The sequence below is a fragment of the Microtus oregoni genome, unplaced genomic scaffold (genome assembly GCF_018167655.1).
Source record: "Microtus oregoni isolate MIOR12 unplaced genomic scaffold, Mior012 000044F_ref0000062, whole genome shotgun sequence".
In the NCBI taxonomy this organism is placed as follows: domain Eukaryota; kingdom Metazoa; phylum Chordata; class Mammalia; order Rodentia; family Cricetidae; genus Microtus; species Microtus oregoni.
Window position 1 is genome coordinate 4,231,734 of NW_024543218.1, and position 20,750 is coordinate 4,252,483.

General features: G+C 39.5%; 1 pseudogene; it reads left to right on the forward strand.

Annotated features, from left to right (window-relative positions):
• The first annotated feature begins 826 nt into the window (after positions 1-826).
• LOC121434690 overlaps positions 827-20,750 on the forward strand; it is a 34,175-nt pseudogene continuing 14,251 nt past the window's right edge.

The window sequence follows — 20,750 nt, forward strand, 5'->3', positions numbered from 1 at the left end:
AATAAAAACCATAGATAACATTATGCTAAGTGAGGACAATTTCAAAGAATTTCCACCAAAATCAGGAGGAGATCAGGATTTCCATATTCTCTATTCTTATTCAATATAGTGTTTCAGTACTAGCTAGGGTAATAAGAGAAGAAAAAGAATTGCAAAATATACAAATAGGGAGAGAGAAAGTCAGATTTTTCCCTATTTGCAATGACATAGTTATGTAGGATGCTATAAAGACTTTACTAGAAAACAGACATTTTCAGCAAAGTAGCAAGATACAAAATGAATATGAGAAGGAAGAAATCAGAAAAAATTCAATTCCTAGTAGACTGAAAAAATTTTATACAAGAATAAACCTAATCAAGGAGGTATAAAGCAATAAAATTTGAAGACAATATTAGAAGATGGGAAGAACTATGTGCTTATACTTATGAATTAGCAAATTTAATACAACAATGGAAATATTACCAAAATCGATCTACAAATTCAATTCAGTCTCCACCAAATTTCCAAAGATATTCTTTATGGAGTTATAAACAACAACAAAAATATTTACATGTAGTGCCTTCAGGACAGCCTGGAAAGCTACAGAGAAACCTGTCTCGAAAAACAAAATAAAACAACAACAACAATTAAAAAAATGAAAAACAACAAAACAAAACATAGGTGGGTAAAAAGATACCCTCTTCAACTAATGGTTGGGAAATGGAACACCCATATATAGAAAAGTAAAACTAGATCCCTGTCTCTCACCATGTATAAAAATCAATTAAAACTGATTAAGGATCTTAATGGGCAAGACTTAGGAAGCAGAAAATATAAGAAATGAGTAATGGTGGTGCAGAACTTGGAGGAGTGGCCAACCAAAGACTTGAGATCCATGCCAGGAGAGGGAGCCCAAGCTGGAGGCTGCCTGGATGGCCAGGAATCACAGGTTGGATAGCCCAGAGACCTAGGAGGGTAGAATCTAACATGACTGGGGAAAAAAGTCAATGAAATGATTCCTAATGAATCTCTGCTATATTCATAGACAGGTATCTAGTAAAACTGACCCTAAATTTTGTCAGTCAACCCTTTGAAAAGCATGTCTTTATCTTGTTTTCTTCATGTTCTCTCTAGTCACTTTCATGTCCATTTTGACCTTCTTTGTAAAAATTGTCTTAAAGCTTAGGAAATCTGAAATTTTTCTTTCTTTGTGATAGTTCCCATACTCTTACAGTTGCTTTTGCTATCATGTTGTTTGGATATATTTTGTTCTCCATGACTTTGAGATTTTTGCCTGATCCTCATCTGCTCAGCCCTATGTATACATGGGTCTCACATCTGTTGCATTCAACCAACTGCAGGCAGAAATTATTATTATTATTTAATTTTTTTTTTTTTTTTTTTTTTTTTTTTTAGTTTTTCGAGACAGGTTTCTCTGTGGTTTTGGAGCCTGTCCTGGAACTAGCTCTTGTAGACCAGGCTGGTCTCGAACTCACAAAGATCCGCCTGCCTCTGCCTCCCAAGTGCTGGGATTAAAGGCGTGCGCCACCACCGCCCGGCTTAATTTTTCTTTTTACATCCAACCAAAGTTCCCCCTCTTAGCTCCTGTCAGTTTTCCCCCCACACCTTCCCTCTGCATTCCCCTCTGTTGCTTTTCAGATATAGGTGAACCTCTCATGGATATTAGTCAGCCATGGTTTATCAGGTTGCAGTGAGATTAAGCACCTCCCCTTATATTCAGGCTGAGTAAGCAATCCACTAGTAGGAACAAATTTCTAAAGCAAACAAGAGAGTTAGACATTGTCTCTGCTGTCACTGTTAGGAACCTTACAAGACCAAGTTACACAGTTATAACATGTATGCAGAGGGCCTAGGCTGGTACCATGCAGGCTTCCTGGTTGTTGGTTCAGTCTCTGTGAACTTCTATGATCCCAGGTTAATTGGTTCTGTGGGTTTCCTTGTGGTGCCCTTTATTTCACTGGCTCCTATAATCCTTCCTCCCTCTCTTCCACAAGATTTGTCGAACTCCACCTAATGTTTGGCTGTGGGTCTCTGCCTCTGTTTCCATCAGTTGCTGGGTGAAGCCTCTCTGATAACCACTGGACTAGTTAACAGTCTATGAGTATTGCAGCAGAATATCACTAGGAATCATTTCATTGCCTTTTTTTTTGGTCTCTGCGGTATCCCGCCTCTGTATCCTGGTCTTCACGGGTGAGTATATAGATATTTAGACAGAGTTTCCAAAAATAATTGAGACCCAGAGATGTGTGAGGGTCCCCGAGGATGGAGGAAGTGGATTAAGTCCTTAGAAGAGCTCTAAGTTGATTTGATGCCTGGTGTGGGTTTTGTTGTTGACCCTGGAAAACTGCCTGCTGATCCCACCACACTCCTAGGACTGCATTTTGTTCTCTTCTCTGTGTACCATATTTACTGTCATGTAAGTAGATTTTTGATCCTTTGTGTTTGATGATATCTTTCCATTATTCCATTTGTACCATGTCAGTTACAGAAATACACACATGGAGATTGTAGAAGTTTCTTTTCTATTGATGTGGTAAAATACCATGACCAAAAGTAACTTAGAGGAGAAGAGGTTTGTTTTGATTTACAGTTCTAGAGGAATAGAGACCTTTGTGGTGGGAAGGACATGACAACAGGCAGAAAAAGCTTGATAGCAGGAGCAGGAAGCTGGCTGATCACATTGCATCTATACCCAAGAAGCAGAGTTAGAACATCAAGTGATGGCAGGCTATAAAACTCCAAAGCCCTCTCCCAGGGCCATACTTCTTTCATCAAGATACTACCTACTAAAGGTTCTGTAACCTCCTTACACAGCACCAACATCTGAGGACAAACACAGGAACCTATGGGGGACATTTCACATTCAAATCACAACAGATATGGGTCACCTAAAGCATATGGGGTAAATGCATGAGAGTAGGTGTATGAATGGGTAAAATGTCTTTAGAAACTTGCATCATCTACCATTTGCTGAAGATATAGCTTCTCATGGTTTAATTTTTCTGTGCATAGCTGTATACTCAGAACTATATCCTTAAGTTGTCCAAAAGTCATGACTATGTTGTAGCAGCATTTATCAGCAAAACCTCAAGCCAGATGCTAACAGCAGTAGATTTGATTGATAAGCTCTGTTGTGTTAACTCACTGAAATAGCAGTGCAAATACCCCTAAGTAAAAACTGTAAGAATGATAACTGTCACTTGCTTAAAATACAAGAATAAACAAAAGTAAGTGCCAAAAGTAAAGGATGATGGCCTTCTTAGGGACAGGTCACTTGGAGAAGGTATAAGTCACTTGGAGAAGGTGGGGTTTCCTAGGCATGTAGATATTGTTTCATTTCTCCAGCTGAATAATAGTTAATTTATGAAAATCCAATGCATTTTACACTGTGCAAATGGGGTTATATTTCAATTTATAGCTTGAAAAGTTTCTATTATCTTTTTTTTTCTTGAACCAGGCCTGTACTTTCTTTTGGGGGGGGATTTATTTTTTATTTTTTATTAAAAATTTCTGCCTCCTCCCTACCTCCACCTCCCATTTCCCTCCCTCTCCTCCAAACCCTCCCCCTCCCTCTCCAGCCCAAGGAGCAGTCAAGATTCCCTGCCCTGTGGAAAGCCCAAGGTCCTCCCCACTCCATCCAAGTTTAGGAAGGTGAGCATCCAAACAGTCTAGGCTCCCACAAAGCCAGTACATGCAGTAGGATCAAAACCCAGTGCCATTGTTCTTGGCTTCTCAGCAGCCCTCATTGTCAGCCATGTTCAGAGTCCGGTTTTATCCCCTGTTTTTTTAGACCCAGTCCTGCTTGCCTTGGTGAGTTCCCAATAGATCAGCCCCATTGTCTCAGTGGGTGGGTGCACCCCTTGCGGTCCTGACTTCCTTGCTCATGTTCTCCCTCCTTCTGCTCCTCATTTGGACCTTGGGAGCTCAGTCCAGTGCTCCAATGTGGATCTCTGTCTCTATCTCCTTCCATGCCAGATGAAGGTTCTATGATGATATGCAAGATATTCATCAGTATGACTATAAGATAGGGCCATTTCAGGCTCCATCTCCTCAACTGCCCAAGGAACTAGCTAAGGACATCTCCCTCGACACCTGGGAACCCCTCTAGGGTCAAGTATCTTGCCAACTCTAAAATTGGCTCCCTTAATTAAGATATATACTTCCCTGCTCCCATATTTACCCTTCCTTTATCCCAACCATCCCATTCCCCCAAGTTCTTCCCATCCTCCCCTTCTCACTCTTCACTCCCCATCTACCCTTTCCCCCATCCCACCCCATCCCTAGTTCCCAGTTTTTGCCTGGCAATCTTGTCTACTTAGAATATCTAGGAGGATAACTATATGTTTTTCTTTGGGTTCACCTTCTTATTTAGCTTCTCTAGGATCACAAATTATAGGCTTAATATCCTTTATTTATGGCTAGAAACTAATTATGAGTGAGTACATCCCATGTTCATCTTTTTGAGTCTGGCTTACCTCATTCAGGATAGTGTTTTCTATTTCCATCCATTTGCATGCAAAATTCAAGATGTCATTGTTTTTAAGCGCTGAGTAGTACTCTAATATGTATATATTCCACACTTTCTTCATCCAATCTTCTGTTGATGGGCATCTAGGTTGTTTCCAGGTTCTGGCTATTACAAACAATGCTGCTATGAACATAGTTGAGCATAAACTTTTGTAGTATGATAGGGCATCTCTTGGGTATATTCCCAAAAGGGATATTGCTGGGTCCAGGGGTAGGTTGATCCCGAATTTCCTGAGGACCCGCCACACTGCTTTCCAAAGTGGTTGCCCAAGTTTGCATTCCCACCAAAAATGGATGAGTGTACCTCTTACTCCACATCCTCTCCAGCAAAGGCTATCATTGGTGTTTTTGATTTTAGCCATTCTGACAGGTGTAAGATGGTATCTCAAAGTTGTCTTGATTTGCATTTCCCTGATCACTAAGGAAGTTGAGCATGATCTTAAGTGTCTTTTGGCCATTTGAACTTCTTCTGTTGAGAATTCTCTGTTCAGTTCAGTGCCCCATTTTTTAATTGAGTTGATTAGCATTTTAAAGTCTAGTTTCTTGAGTTCTTTACATATTTTGGAGATCAGACCTTTGTCTGTTGCGGGGTTGGTGAAGATCGACTCCCAGTCAGTGGGTTGCCTTTTTTTCTTAGTGACAGTGTCCTTTGCTTTACAGAAACATCTCAGTTTCAGGAGGTCCCATTTATTCAATGTTGCCCTTAATGTCTGTGCTGCTGGGGTTATATGTAGAAAGCAGTCTCCTGTGCCCATGTGTTGTAGAGTACTTCCCACTTTTTCTTCTATCAGGTTCAGTGTGTTCAGACTGATATTGAGGTCTTTAATCCATTTGGACTTGAGTTTTGTGCATGGTGATAGATATGGATCTATTTTCATTCTACTACAGATTGACATCCAGTTCTACCAGCACCATTTGTTGAAGATGCTCTGTTTCTTCCATTGTATACTTTTAGCTCCTTTATCAAAAATCAAGTGTTCATAGATTTGTGGGTTAAAATCCGGGTCTTCTATTCGATCCCATTGGTTGACTTCTCTGTTTTTATGCCAATGCCAAGCTGTTTTCAATATTGTAGCTCTGTAACAGAGTTTGAAGTCAGGGATGGTAATGCCTCCAGACAATCCTTTATTGTATAAGATTGTTTTGGCTATCCTGTTTTTTTTTCCATATAAAGTTGATTATTGTCCTCTCAAGGTCTGTGAAGAATTTTGATAGAATTTTGACGGGGATTTCATTGAATCTATAGATTGCTTTTGGTAGAACTGCCATTTTTACTATGTTGGTACTCCCAATCCAGGAGCATGGGAGATCATTCCATTTTCTGGTGTCTTCTTCAATTTCTTTCTATGATTTCCCTCTCTGCTTCCTTATCCTTAGTGTATAGGAGGGCAAGTGACTTTTTGGAGTTGACCTTGTATCCTGCCACATTACTAAAGGTGTTTATCAGCTGTAGGAGTTCTTTGGTAGAGTTTTTGGGGTCGCTTATGTATACTATCATATCATCTGCAAATAAAAAAAGTTTAACTTCTTCGTTTCCAATTCGAATCCCCTTATGTTGTCTTATTGCTATTCCTAGAACTTCAAGGACTATATTGAAGTAGTATGGAGAGAGTAGACAGCCTTGTCGTGTTCCTGATTTTAGTGGGATGGCTTTGAGTTTCTCTCCATTTAATTTAATGTTAGCTGTCAGCTTGCTGTAAATAGCTTTTATTATATTTAGGTATGACCCCAATCTCTCCAAGACCTTTATCATAAAAAGGTGTTGAATTTTGATGAATGATTTTTTAGCATCTAATGGAACGATCATATGGTTTTTTCTTTCAGTTTATTTATATGATGGATTACATTGATAGATTTTCATATGTTAAACCAGCCCTGCATCTCTGGGATGAAGTCTACTTGATCATAATGTATAATTTTTCTAATGTGTTCTTGGATTCGGTTTGCCAGTATTTTATTGAGAATTTTTGCGTCAATGTTCATGAGTGAGATTGGCCTGTAATTCTCTTTCTTGGTTGAGTCTTTGTGTGGTTTTGGTATCAGGGTAACTGTAGCTTCATAAAAGGAATTTGGCAATGACTCTTCTATTTCTATATTGTGAAATACATTAAGGAGTATAGGTATTAGCCCTTCTTGGAAGTTCTGGTAGAATTCTGCATTGAAGCCATCTGGTCCTGGGCTTTTTTTGGAAGGGAAGTTTTTGATAACAGCTTCTAATTCTTCGCAACTAACAGGTCTATTTAGATTGTTAACCTGTTCTTGGTTTAACTTTGGTATATGGTACTTATCTTAAAAAAAATGTCCATTTCTTTTACATTTTCTAGTTTTGTTGCATACATGCGTTTGTAGTAAAATTTAATGATTCTCTGAATTTCCTCTGTGTCTGTGATTATGTCCCTCTTTTCATTTATGATCTTATTTATTTGTGTGTTCTCTCTCTGTCATTTGACTAGTTTGGACAGAGGTTTGTCGATCTTGTTGGTTTTCTCCAAGAACCAACTTTTTGTTTCATTGATTCTTTGGACTGTTTTCTGTGTTTCTATTTTGTTGATTTCAGCCCTCAGTTTGATTATTTCCAGTCTTCTATTCCTCCTGGGTGAGTCTTCCTCTTCTTTTTCTAGAGCTTTCAGGTATGCTGTTAAGTCTCTAATGTGTGCTTTCTCTGTTTTCTTTAAGTGGGCACTTAGTGCTATGAACTTTCCTCTTAGGACTGCTTTCACAGTGTCCCATAAGTTCGAGTATGTTGTTTCTTTATTTTCATTGAATTCAAGGAAGACTTTAATTTCTTTCTTGATTTCTTCCTTGACCCAGGTGTGGTTCAGTAGTTGACTGTTCAGTTTCCATGAGTTTGTCAGCTTTCTGGAGGTAGGATTGTTGTTGAATTCTAACTTTAATCCGTGGTGATCTGATAAGACACAGGTGGACACTGAAATTTTTGTATCTGTGGAGGTTTCCTTTGTTACCGAGTATGTGGTCAATTTTTCAGATGGTTCCATGAGCTGCAGAGAAGAAGGTATATTCTTTCCTATTTGGGTGGAATGTTCTATAGATGTCTGTTAAGTCCATTTGCTTCATTACTTCCATTAATTCTCTTACTTCTCTATTAGGTTTCTGTCTGATTGACCTGTCCATTGGTGATAGAGGTACGTTGAAGTCTCCTACTATTAGTGTGTGCAGTTTGATGACTGCCTTGTGTTCTAGTAATATTTCTTTTACATAAGTGGGTGCTTTTATATTTGGGGCATAGATATTCAGGATTGGGACTTCATCCTGATGAATTGTTCCTGTTATGAGTATAAAATGTCCATCTCAATCTCTTCTGATTGATTTTAGTTTGAAGTCAGTTTTGTTAGAAATAAGTATGGCCACACCCGCTTGTTTCTTAGGTCCATTTGCTTGAAAAACCTTTTCCCAACCCTTTACTTTGAGTACATGTTTGTCTTTGTGGTTGAGATGTGTTTCTTGTAAACAGCAGAATGTTGGATCCTGTTTTCGTATCCAATCTCTTAGCCAGTACCTTTTTATACGTGAGTTGAGTCCGTTGATATTAAGTGATATTTATGACCAGTGGTTCTTGACTCCGGTTATTGTTATTGTTTTTGGTAGTAGAGTTTGTGTGTTTCCTTTCTTTGAGTTGTGCTGGTGAAGGATCGCTAGATGTCTGAGTTATTGTGGGCAGTGTTGGCAATGTTGGATTCCTTGGGTTGTGATTTTCCTTCTATTATTTTCTGTAAGGCTGGATTTGTGGCTATGTATTGTTTAAATTTGTTCTTATCCTGGAATATTTTGTTTTCTCCATTAATAGTGAATGATAGCTTGGCTGGGTATTGTAGTCTGGGCTTGCATCCATGGTCTCTTAGCTTCTGAAGTACCTCTATCCAGGACCTTCTGGCTTTCATGGTTTCCCTAAAGAAGTCCAGTGTAAGTCTGATAGGTTTATCTTTATAGGTTACTTGACCTTTTTCTTTTGCAGCTCTTAATATTATTTCTTTAATCTGTATGTTTTGTGTTTTGATTATTATATGGTGAGAGGATGTTTTTTTTTTTGATCCAGTCTATTTGGTGTTCTGTATGCTTCTTGAATATTCATAGGAATATCTTTCTTTATGTTGGAAAAGTTTTCTTCCATAATTTTGTTAAATATATTTTCTGGGCCTTTGAGCTGTGACTCTTCTCCTTCTTCTATCCCTATTATTCTTAGGTTTGGTCTTTTTATTGTGTCCCATAATTCCTGAATGTTTTGTAAATGAGAATTTGTTGGATTTGCTGTTTTTGATTAGTGTGTTTATTTTCTCCATGGTGTCTTCAGAATCTGAGATTCTTTCTTCTATCTCTTGTTTTCTATTGGTTATGCTTGTTTCTGTAGTCTCTGCTCATTGACCTAGATTTTCCATATCCAGCCGGCCCTCAGTTTGTGTTTTCTTCCTTGCTTCCTTTTCAGTTTTCAGTTCTTGAACTGTTTCCATTACCTGTTTTATCGTTTTTTTCTTGGTTGCCCAGGGTATCATTTAAGTATTTACTTATTTCTTCAAACTTTTTGTTATACTTCTCATCCAATTCTAGAAGGGCATTTTTTACATGCAATTTAAGGGACTCTATTGCTTTCTTAAAGTCAAATTTTTCCACTTCTTCTGGATTAGGGTGTTAAAGTCCTTCTGTTGTAACATCATCGTGTTCTGTTGTTTTCACATTGTTTTTCAGATTGATGGAGGAATTCTTGCCTTGGTGCCTTCCCATCTCTTCCTACAAATGCTATCCAATGGGTCTTCTGAAACAGGATCAGGTTCCCTTGCTGGCCAGGGACCTCGCTGACAAAAGGCCTACCTTTCTGCAAGCAGGCTACCAAAGCAAAGGAACTCCTGCCCGTCCTTTGCCCCCAGCACCCATTCCACCACCCAAACAGGCTGAGCTGGCTGATCCCGCGGCCCCGCAGAAGGGAGAAAGAAGGGAAGTTTCCTGGGTGCATGATGGGATGGGCTAGGGAGAGAGAGGTCCTAGCAGAGGGGGGCAGCCCCAGTAGAGCCCAGTAGAGGGGAGCAGCCCCTGCAGAATGATCGGGGAGCCAAGGGGGTCGGGGAATGTACCTGTTCCATTCCCTGGCTCATGCCGCGGGTCAAGAACACACTCACCACTCAGATGGGTCTTCCGGAACACGACCAGGTTCCCCAATAGCCAGGAACCTCGCTGACCCTATTATCTTTTTTTTAATGAAACTCATTACTCCTAAAAGCAGCTTGTGTTATGGGGAGCAAATATGGTAATTGCCACCTAGGGAAGGAGTTGTCTTGTTACTCATTGCAAATTGGCACTTGGTTTGAAAGTAATCATCAAGGTAGCAGGAGGTATGTTTGAGCTTACATTTCATGGACGATGACACTTGTCCCAGTAATTACAGACCCTGGAGATGAGCACTCAGAAGCTGCTTCCCCATTTCACATGGACCAGGGAATTTTACCTATGAAATATGCTACTTTGATTACACAATTTGCTTTTAAATATTATTGGTTAGAAACAGACTTAGTATCCCTGAAGAAGACTGCTGACCATTCCTTGAAAATGTTATAAAGTAAACCAATGCAGAACAAGTAAATTTTTAATAGAAGCATTACATTTTGTGTGTGTATATGTGTCTGTGTTCATGCACATATGTTGGTGCAAATCTCTATGTATATGTAGGCTTAGGAATGGTTCACCTTAGGTTTTGAACCCACTCTCTCATTGGATGGAGATCATCATGGTGTTGGCTCCAGCACTAGCATGTGAGTCCCAGGGATTCACCTGTCTCAGTTTTTCCAGCACCTGGATCATAAATGATGTAGTTCCTGAGGATAGAACTTAAATCCTCATGTTTGCATAGTAAACACTGAGCCATTTCCCTAGTCTTGGGAGTTCTGTTTTAACTCTAATTTTTTGCATTTTCCTAATTTTCAGATTTGGGATATTTAGAAGGTCTATATAAAATTAACAAACAACAGATTTTGAAGATCACTTTCTGTAAAGTAGACCCCTAAGTCAACTGTTTAAGGTTTGAAACCTAACACTTTCCAAATAACTAGAATGACTTTCTTCTCAGCTCTGAGACTGTATACTAGGGCGTTATAAGTGTTAGACAAGTCCTCTTCAACTTAGCTACCTTTACACTGCAGTGACTTTTTAAAAAACTGCACAGTTCACTGGTCACTGATTTATACCAGGTTTTCTTTTAAATCTTGTTCAGATTGCTATGAGGGCCTTTGCAGCACCTTGGGTTGACATCTGCTGTGACTATAAACTCAAGCAGTAGTTTTGCACATGTTCTTTATATACATATTAGATCTTACATCTTCTTGGCTCCCATCACAAAGCATTTCTTTTGGAGCCCATAGATATGGATCCATTCCACCTTGACCAAAGGTCAAAGTTTAGGCCTATTCTTTCTCCTTCAAGGCTAGGACAGGAAGTTTGAGTCAGGAAATGGCTGCCTGTAGCATGCTTGGCCTAAGATATAGTAACTGCATGTCCTGCCTAAACAACAGACTATATAGTTACTTGATGTTTTGGGTATTAAAGAGGTAATTACTTTGTTTTTTACTTGTTTGTATCAAGCTAAAGAAGTCTTGCCTTTTTCCCCCCTTTTGGTTTGGGGTATATAAAGCATATGGAAAATAAACACAGGTAAATTCAGTATTCACTGGGTTGCCCTCCCAACTCTATTCTGTGTCTTGGTTTCTTTTGTGTCTGTGTCCTGTCTGCCTACCATTTCTAATCTATACATCCCCTACCCTGGAATGTGTGAAACTGTTAATGCTAGACTCCACAGTCACCTCAGCCTGGGGCCCTGACAGGTGGTTCCTCAACATGGGCCCCTGACACCTTCATCATGACAGAGCCTTTGTTCCTTTACCATAATTGACAAAGCCACATAATGAGCTGATGCTCTTGTCAGGTAGATAATAAATACCCTGTGGAGGTACTCTTCTTGATAAGCTTGTCATCCTTGACACGGTAACCTTGATTAATCTTATACATTTGGTTTTTGATGGTCTCTTATGGTAGCTTTTCCGCCTATCTTGAGCCACAGGGAATATCTTGAGGCACACAGACACAGTACCAGGCTAAACTACAAGAAACTTTGAGTGTACTTTTGTGGACAACATTTTTTGAATGCCAGTCACTGGTGATCCCTCTGTAGCTTTTGCTTTTGTTTACTTGGTTTTCAAAGGTTATTTCATCCTCCTTAGCCAGCTGGTTCTTTGGGACCTGCTGCTTCAGCCTTCCCCCAGTCTAGTCTGATTTCTCAGACATGTTGATCCCATTTTCCTGACTTTCCTTCAAGTGGGCCTTATGGTGACGAGGAACCAGGCACTTTAGTGTGTGGGCAAGAGTGTGGATGACCCAACAGCTTTTCTTCATGCTTCTAAAGGCTCTTTCTACTTGTCTCCTGCTCAGGTCATCCTGCCACTTCTTGCAGTGTTTAGAGAATTTCTTGAATATGTGCCAGTTCTTGGAGAAGTGCCTTCAGTACTCATTAGTGATGTGCTCAGCAAAAATGGACTTAAAATTTGTGAAGCCCCATGGGGTCTCATAGCTCACAATTCCCACAGCTATTATAGGTTGTGTCCCCACAATGGTGGCAGCATCTACATTTTCTTCTTGTTGAATCCTGGTATATCAACATCCCTTGCATGATCTGGGTCATGACAGTTTTACAGATTAAGAAGACTGTGACATGGTGTTGTAGATTATTTGTTTAACTATGCAAAGATGTGCTGCATTTGTTTAACTATGCAAAGATGTGTTGCATTTGTTCATTTTGTGGAATATTTGTTTAACTGTGTAAAGTTGTGTTGCATTTGTTTAATCATGGAAATATGTGTGTTGCTGTTACTGAGCTGGGCGGTGATGGCACATGCCTTTCATCACAGAACTCAGGAGGCAGAGGCAGGTGGATCTCTGTGAGTTCAAGACCAGCCCAGTATACAAGAGCTAGTTCTGGGACAGGTTGCAAAGGTGCACAAAGAAACCCTATCTCTAAAAACCAAAAAATAAATAAATAAAAAAAAAATAAAAAAAAATAAGGAAGTCCCTAACAAAAAACTTCCTGAAGAACAGAAGGATGTGAACAATGGGAGGAATAGAGAGAGTACTGGGATGGAAAAGCACTAATTGTCTAGTCAAACAAAATTCATATATCCTTCAGTTTCCTCCTCACATCTCTACAGAAGATGTAAGGGGACTCTCCAATAGAGGCACCTGTGTTAAATATACAGTTGTATACCAGAGCAAGTCTCATAAGAGCCTCAAGTCCTTGACGACAATTCTTCACACAGACTGTAGTGTGCTGGCTCCATACACTGTCTAGGGAAGAGAAGACAGCTAACCTGCATAAGACCTACCTCAGGAGGGTTTGTGATTTTCCTGATTGGTTCTAAAGATCTCATGTGTAATGTTTTGGACAGAGACTGGGCCTCTCCAAGGTGGTCTTTGAATATATTCCTTGTTCACGTCCTTCTGTTCTTCAGTAAGATTTTTGTTAGGGACTTCCTTTGGCAGAGAAATGACCTATGTGTCTATACTTAATACCTGATCCTAGACTGGTTCTATTACACTATAGAAAATGGAGGAGAAGGGAGTTGACATTTTCTGTCTTAGTTTCTTGCTCACATTATTGCAGTATGTGACTAATGGCTTACCTGTAATGTTTGTTTGGACTTACTGTCTTAATCAGCTGCCCTGACATCCAACAACTAAGTCCTCTCCAGCACAGGTTAGTGCCTAGCAACTACACCAGTCGTCTTGGAATTTTAAAGATATTTTCATGCACACAGTCTGAGCTCATGCTCTGCCAACTGAAGAGCATGAGGCTGAACACAGCGTTATTGGTAGAGAGTGACCACATTCATCTCGTTCCTGTGATGCACATATCCAATTTCCCTCCAGAGGATTTTTTTTCTTTGAAAAATATCTTCAGAAGCTTTTTGTATGCAGGCAAAGAATTAAGATTTTCATTATATTCTCCACGGATTTCCTTGGATTTCCTCCAAGGTATGAGAATGTTTTAATTTTTTTTTTTGCCCTGCATATTGATTTAGAGTTTGCTTATATGGGAAAACATCTTAGTTTTCTAACTAAATGTTAGGTGAAAGAAATCTGAGAACAAAAAGTCCTATATTAGTAACAATTCTATTGCTCTGATAAAATGTCATCAAGAAAAGTGGCCGGAGAGAGGGTTTATTTTAGGTTCTAGAGGAATGGAGTCTCTGACAATAGAGAAGGGCATGGCAGCAAGAGCAGGAAACTGGCTCAACACATTTTCATCCAAAGGAAGGGAGGAGAGAGGATGGGGAGGAAGAGGAGAGAAAGATGGGATGGGGGAATGAGAGCAAGGTATTCCCAGTGGCATGTTTCCTCCAGCAATGCTTGACCTCTTAATGGCTCCATAACCTTCCAAACAACACCATCAGCTGGGAACTAAGTGTTCAAATACATGAGCCTGTGAGGAAACATTTTCATTCAAACCACAACAAGCCACCAATATCAAGGAGGGATATAGTGATTTGTTCCTTTTCTAGTTTTTTTTTTTGTATTTATAGAGGACTTGATGATCTTAGCTTTTAAGAGACATATATCTACTACAGTTTGAGTTTGAAATGTCTACCAAATTCCTTTATATCCTGTGCTTGTTGCTCATCCATGGAACTATTGGGAGGTTGACCCTAGGGGTATATAACATGTGAAGCTAGTCCATTCCTCTTTTCCTCTGCACCTGGTCACAACAGGAATATTATTCCTATGGTGCATGCCTCTGTCATGAGGTATTTGTCATTGCAACCTAGAGCAGTAAGGCTATGGGGTCATTCATTAGAGCTTCTAAAACTGTGAGCCAGGGTGTTGTAGAATATTATTTTAACTGGGCAAAGATATTTTATATTTGTTTATGTTGCAGAATTTCACTTTAATTGTGTAAAGGTATGTTGCTTTTGTTTATGCTGCATTTTTTAATGCTGTAAGGATGTGTGTTTAATTATGTAAAGATGTGTTGTGTTGTGTTGTATTTATTCCACTTTCCCTGCTTAAGGCACCTGATTGGCCTACTAAAATGGTGAATTGTTGAAGGAGCTGCGGGCCGCTTCCTGCCACCCAGCTCCCGGCCACCTGTCTAGCTTATGCCCCAAAATAACAACACACAAACTGTATTCATATAAACACTGCTTGGCCCATTTCTATTAATGTGTGTAGCACCACGAGATGTGCTTACCAGGAAGATTCTAGCCTACATCCATCCTGGGTCGGAGCTTCATCATGTCTGCCTCAGAGAGCAGAGCTATGGTGCCTGAGCTTACTTCCTCTTCCTCCCAGCATTCTGTTCTGTTTACTCCACCCACCTATGTTCTAACCTATGAGGCCAAGCAGTTTCTTTATTAATTAACCAATGACCTTCCTCCATCATTTCCTCTTTTTCTCTTTAAACAAAAAAGGGAAGGCTTTTACTTTAACATAGTAAAAGTACATATAACAAAACAGTTATCGAGCAAGAATTACAGTTACAATATTTACATCTATTTTCTCTTTATCATAACTAAGGAAAACTATAAATATAACTAACTATCTATTCTTCAACTCCATCAAAGACTCGAGAAGGATAGAATATTACACAAACAAACAAAAAATAAGCAACTTTCAAAACTCTAGAAATGACAGAGACATTTCTCTGCCTGGACAGTCACCCAAAGTTCCTCTGTACCATTGGGGCATCCATCTTCAGCCTTCAGGCCCATGGTATCCAGCAGACATTTCCATGAAGCAGGAAAATTCAAAGGCAGTTCAGTCACTATCTGCTGTGTCCTGCAGAATGTCTCACAGACTCTTTCATGAATCAGGAACCCCAAAAGACCATCTCACCTTTAGGCAAGTTCAGCAGTCCTCTTTCTGCGGATTCTTTGTGTTCAGTTTATGCATCAGTCCAGGCAAGAGCAGTTTCTTGCCCAAATAGCTATCAAACTCCATAAGGTGCCTCTTCGATGCCCATCTTCTTCTTGAAGTAGATTGGTGCTGCCAGGAGCAGACGTGTCTTATTGTCATGAAAAACCCTGTTATTAAAACATTTAAAATGCCATATTCTATAATCTTTGAAAGATATGAAGAATGACTATCTAAAATATATCTATGTACATCTAGAAAATCTAACTAACATGACTACAAACTTGACTATTAGTAATGATTATCCATTAGCAACCTATATACATTACATTTTTACATGAACTACACAATCACAATACCTTAGTCAAGGTCAGAAATACATATACATATAATAAAATTGACCTTAAATTAATATCAGTAAATGAAGATTCATATCAATGCAAATTATTTACATCTATATCATCTCCCCCTTTAAATGTAAAAGAACATTTATAAACAATATATGGGAACATGGGTGCAATTATTTCTCTCTAAACTGCTGCCTGCTGAATGGGGGCACTGTTAATCAGGTCTTTCATGGTATAACCTGTGTGCTAGGTTCCTCTCAGTCGGCAGTTGAGCAAAGTAATTTTTTTTTTTTTGATTTTCGACACAGGGTTTCTCTGTAGCTTTTTGGTTCCTGTCCTGGAACTAGCTCTTCTAGACCAGGCTGGCCTCAAACTCCCAGAGATCTGCCTGCCTCTGCCTCCCGGGTGCTGGGATTAAAGGCGTGCACCACCACCGCCTGGTCATAAAGTAATTTTTTGAAGGTGTTCACAGCAACCCTTCAGGAGGACGTGGCCCATCATAACATCTTGGGATAGAAGCAATCCACAGGGTTTCATCCTCTGTGAAAACAAAAGAAGAAACTCCTTTCCAAAGCGTCATGTCCTTAGATCCAAATTTCAAAGTCAAGGCATTTTCAAAATATCTATGTTGGATTAGTTCAGCAGCATTTATAAACAAATATCTTTTAGCAGCGGTTGCTCTTTCCTCAGCATTCAAACAATTTAAAGAGAGCATAATAGCATAAAGTGTCAAAATTCTCTGTGTATTTTCCATCTTTGTGCTGCTTTGTTTTAACCTCTATTTCTTTTATTTTTACTTTTACTTTTTTGAGACACTTTCTCTGTATATCTTTGTCTTGGAATAACTCTGTAGATCAGGCTGTCCTTGAACTTTCAGAGATCCTTTTGTCTCTGCCTCCCCAGTGCTGGGATTAAAGGTATGTGCTATCAGACCTTGAACTCACAGAGATCTGTCTGTCTCTGCCTCCCAGGCACTGGGATTAAAGGTGTGTCCTGCCACACCTTGAAGTCTCAGAGGTCAATCTACCTCTGCTTCCCAAGTTTTGGGATTAAAGGTGTGTACTACCACACCCAACTACTCTCTTTCTTTTTTTTAACTTTAAGAACTTTGACTTTTAGCCTGCATATATTTTTAAGACACTGTAAATCATTTAAAGGTTTTTTTTTTTACTTTGAATCTTTCTTTTACTGTATATGTCTCTTTTTTGACCACATGAGTCTTTAATTTACCAAGCAATATCGGTAGGACTAAAGCCTTGGCTTTGGCAGGTGGATCCAGCCCATTCCTTAGCTTTCCAGCCTCTGGCAGAGATACTGCTGGAGCCATTTTTATTGCCACAACTCTGTGGCATTTTAAAGTCCCTGCCAACAAGCAAGCTGCAGCATTCTGCTCACAGAACATAATCATTCAGATTGCCTGCCTGAAAGAGTCAGAGTTTGCCCTTGGCAGGATGGCCCAGAAAGCTGGCATTTTAAAACAGCACAACTTTTTTCCTGCTATGGCTGAAAACAAGCATTCAGTCAGCTTTTATCAACAGCATTTAAGTATTTTGTGGCAGGGCCTCTTAATGAGCTACAGGGTTTTGTAGCTAAAGCTGAGTCAGGAAGTCTCTCTTAGATGAGAGCGCTTGCTTGCCTCTAGCAAGCAGAGCAGACCCAAGAAATTGCTGCTACCAAGAAAACATGCTTTACTCTATTCTTTCCTAAGCTTTCTCAGGCTTTATGTAGAAGCAGTTGTCCACATTGGGCACCATTTTGTTGAAAGAGCTTCATCACGTCTGCCTCAGAGAGCAGAGCTATGGTGTCTGAGCTCATTTTCTCTTCCCCTCAGCATTCTGTTCTGTTTACTCTACCTATGCTCTAACCTATCAGGCCAAGCAGTTTCTTTATTAATTAACCAATGACCTTCCTCCATCAGTGAATGACCAATACCTAGGCAAGAGAGGGATAGGTAGGGCTGCCAGGCAGGGGGAATAAGTAGGAGAAATCTAGGCTAGAGAAAAGATAGAGGAATGAGATAAAAAGGAGAAAAAGAGAGTGAGGGACTTGCCTGTGGAAAGAAGCTAGGCAGCTGCTAGCAAGTCAGACATGAGAAGCAATGAAAGTAAAATATACAAAAAGAAAGAAAACTAATAAGCCCTGAGGCAAAAGATAGATATAGAGAAATAGGTTAATTTAAGTTAAAAGAGCTAGCCAGAAATATTCCCAAACTAGGCTGAACATTCCAAACTAATATTAAGCTTCTGTGTCATGATTTGGGAGCTGGTTGGTGGCCCAGAAGAAAAAGCCTGGTACACCAGGGGCACAAAAATATGGATCAGTATTTAAGGGCTCCAACTGCTCTTCCAGAGAATCTGGGTTTGGTTCCCAGCACACACATGGTGGTTCATAACCATGTGTATGTAACTCTAGTCTCAGAAGATCTGATGCCTCTAGGCAGACATGTATGTTCATACACATGCAGGCAAAACAGTCATACACATAAAATAAAATAAAGAAAAAAATCATGAGTCAAAATTAACTATGTTTAGGCATGAAAACAAATGCTTATTTACATTGATGAAAGAAATCTCACCAAGTTACAAAATTAAACAGACACAAACATCAGACAATTCAGGTAGCTCTATTAGTAGATTCATTGGCATACCTCTATAATTCTTTTGCTTTTATATTCAGTTGCATAGTCTTTGGGCATCTCATAGGATAGTGATTTTCTAGCATCTTCTGTCTAAAAATAAAAACCAACTGAGTCTCTCCTCTTTGGCAGAAATGCAAGCCTCTTTGAAAACTTTTTGTTATTATAGGATGGTTATCTACTATAATAACAGTTTCTTGAAAGCTGACTAATACAATCCCTAAGTAAGTTCTTAGTAACATGATCTTTTTGACTCCTTTATTTCATTTACTCTTTGTTTTGTTGTCAACACAGAATCTCAGAATGGTGTCTCAGTGAAAAGGAGTCTAGTTTGCTCATTGTTTAATATTTTGCATCGTATGATTTTCAGGTATCAATGGAACAGGGAATTCCTCTTTGCTGCTTACCTCTGAAGCTTGTTGACTGTCTTTAGATCACTTTTGTGTTGATCTGAAGTGTTTCTGACCCTTCCTGTTTATGCAGTTTTGCTAGGAAGGAGCTGGGGAAGCATTAAGGTGACAGATTGGGAAAAACAGCAACACAGGGACTCACTCAATGAACTGCTAAATAAATGAAGAGCCGCAGAGGAGAATGCAGACTTAGGTAGGACTTGCAATGTGGCCAGATCCATATCACTTCTTTCCTGTTCTTTCTCTGCTTCTCCTGCATTTAGATTCTCATTCGGGTCACCTTTAACTTTTGGAGTTGTCTTTATAGAGTTTTTGTTTTCAAAATATTTCTAAAACTTCCTTGTAAGTTCCTCTACCTGTTTTCTGGCCTGGGCCAGCAACTGAGGAAAAGAGAGGATTTTGGGACAGACAAGACCTGAAACAGTCACTGATTATACATATGGTTTGTGTTCTCTTTGCTCCACATACTACTGATGTGAGATTTGAACTTCTATCTGCACAAACCTCTGTATGCTGAGAATACCATTGGTTAACAAAGAAAATGTTTTATCATATAGCAAGGCAGAACTTAGCTAAGTGGGAGTAGGGTGAGGATGGGGGGTGGAGGGATGGGGGTGGGGGACTTGGGGGGTAAGGGGGTGAGGGTGAGGGATGACTAAACTGAATGCTGGGAAAAAGAAGGCAGAGTCAGTGAGTCATGCAGTGCCTCCAGAGACAGACACCAGAACTTTACCCGGTAAGTCACAGCCTTGTGGTGATACACAGATTTATGCAAGTGGGTTAATTTAGGATATGAGTTAGCTAGAAATATGCTCAACCTATTGGCCAAACAGTATTGCAAGTAGAATGGTTTCTGTGTGATTGTTTTGGGGCTGAGCAGCCAGGAACAAACAAGTGGCCTCCTACTAAATACTACAAGCAGCTACTTAAAAGTGTACTGACAGAATTCAGCATACATATATGTATGACTGTTTTTCTTTAAATTACCTGAAGTGTTCTTTAAAATTGAGATAGTAAATGTAGTAAATGACAGCCTGTTTTTGAAGACAGGATCACATGTGTTCTAGTTGGCTCTACATTTTAAGCTCTGGAATTACTGATGTGAACTACCACTTTTGCTTCCAGACACAATTTTAATTTTAATGTTATCATTTATCTATCTATTCATCCATCCATCCATCCATCTATTTACCTACCTACCTACCTACCTACCTACCTACCTACCAGCTTTCATCTATCTGTGTATCTATGAGAGAACCAAGTCTTCTAAGCAAAATAGCTACCATCTTCATCAAATCAGGTATAGTTGTTGGCAAGAATTTGTCATAGACCTGTATGGAGTATTGATATTCTCTCAGAGATGCAGGGAGCATGGAAGGTCTTTGGACCTGAGACTCCACCCACTCCTTCCAGCAATTTGTATGCAATTCTAACCTAATGTACAGAGATCCAATTGAAAGTTAATTGAAGGTCGTTCCATCTACTTATGTGACTATGGGACAATCATTATTTATATTGAGTGTAGACTTTCCAGTGAGGTTGCTTTAGGGTCACCCAAGCATTTGTTAGTACCCCATGACCCATGCCCTGTAAGTCTGATCAATTCTTTCATTCTCCATGGTGAAATTATACTTTTGTTTGTCATTGAGACTTTATAAGTCGGGGGATAGATATTATTTACACTTCCCTGGAGAAAAATTCTAAAAATGTTTTCTATATATATAAAAGACCCTACAGACCCCCTCCTCAAAACCCGCAGCTAGCATGCTCCTGGGGGAACATCCTGTTTGCTTAAAAAAAAAAAATTCTCCGGATCAGCAGCCAGCCTGCTCTCGTAAGAACATCCCATGTGCTTGAGAGAGCAAGATGTCTATGAGATAGGAAGACTGCAAGGCAGGATATCGATAAGATAGGACATCAACAAAGCAGGTT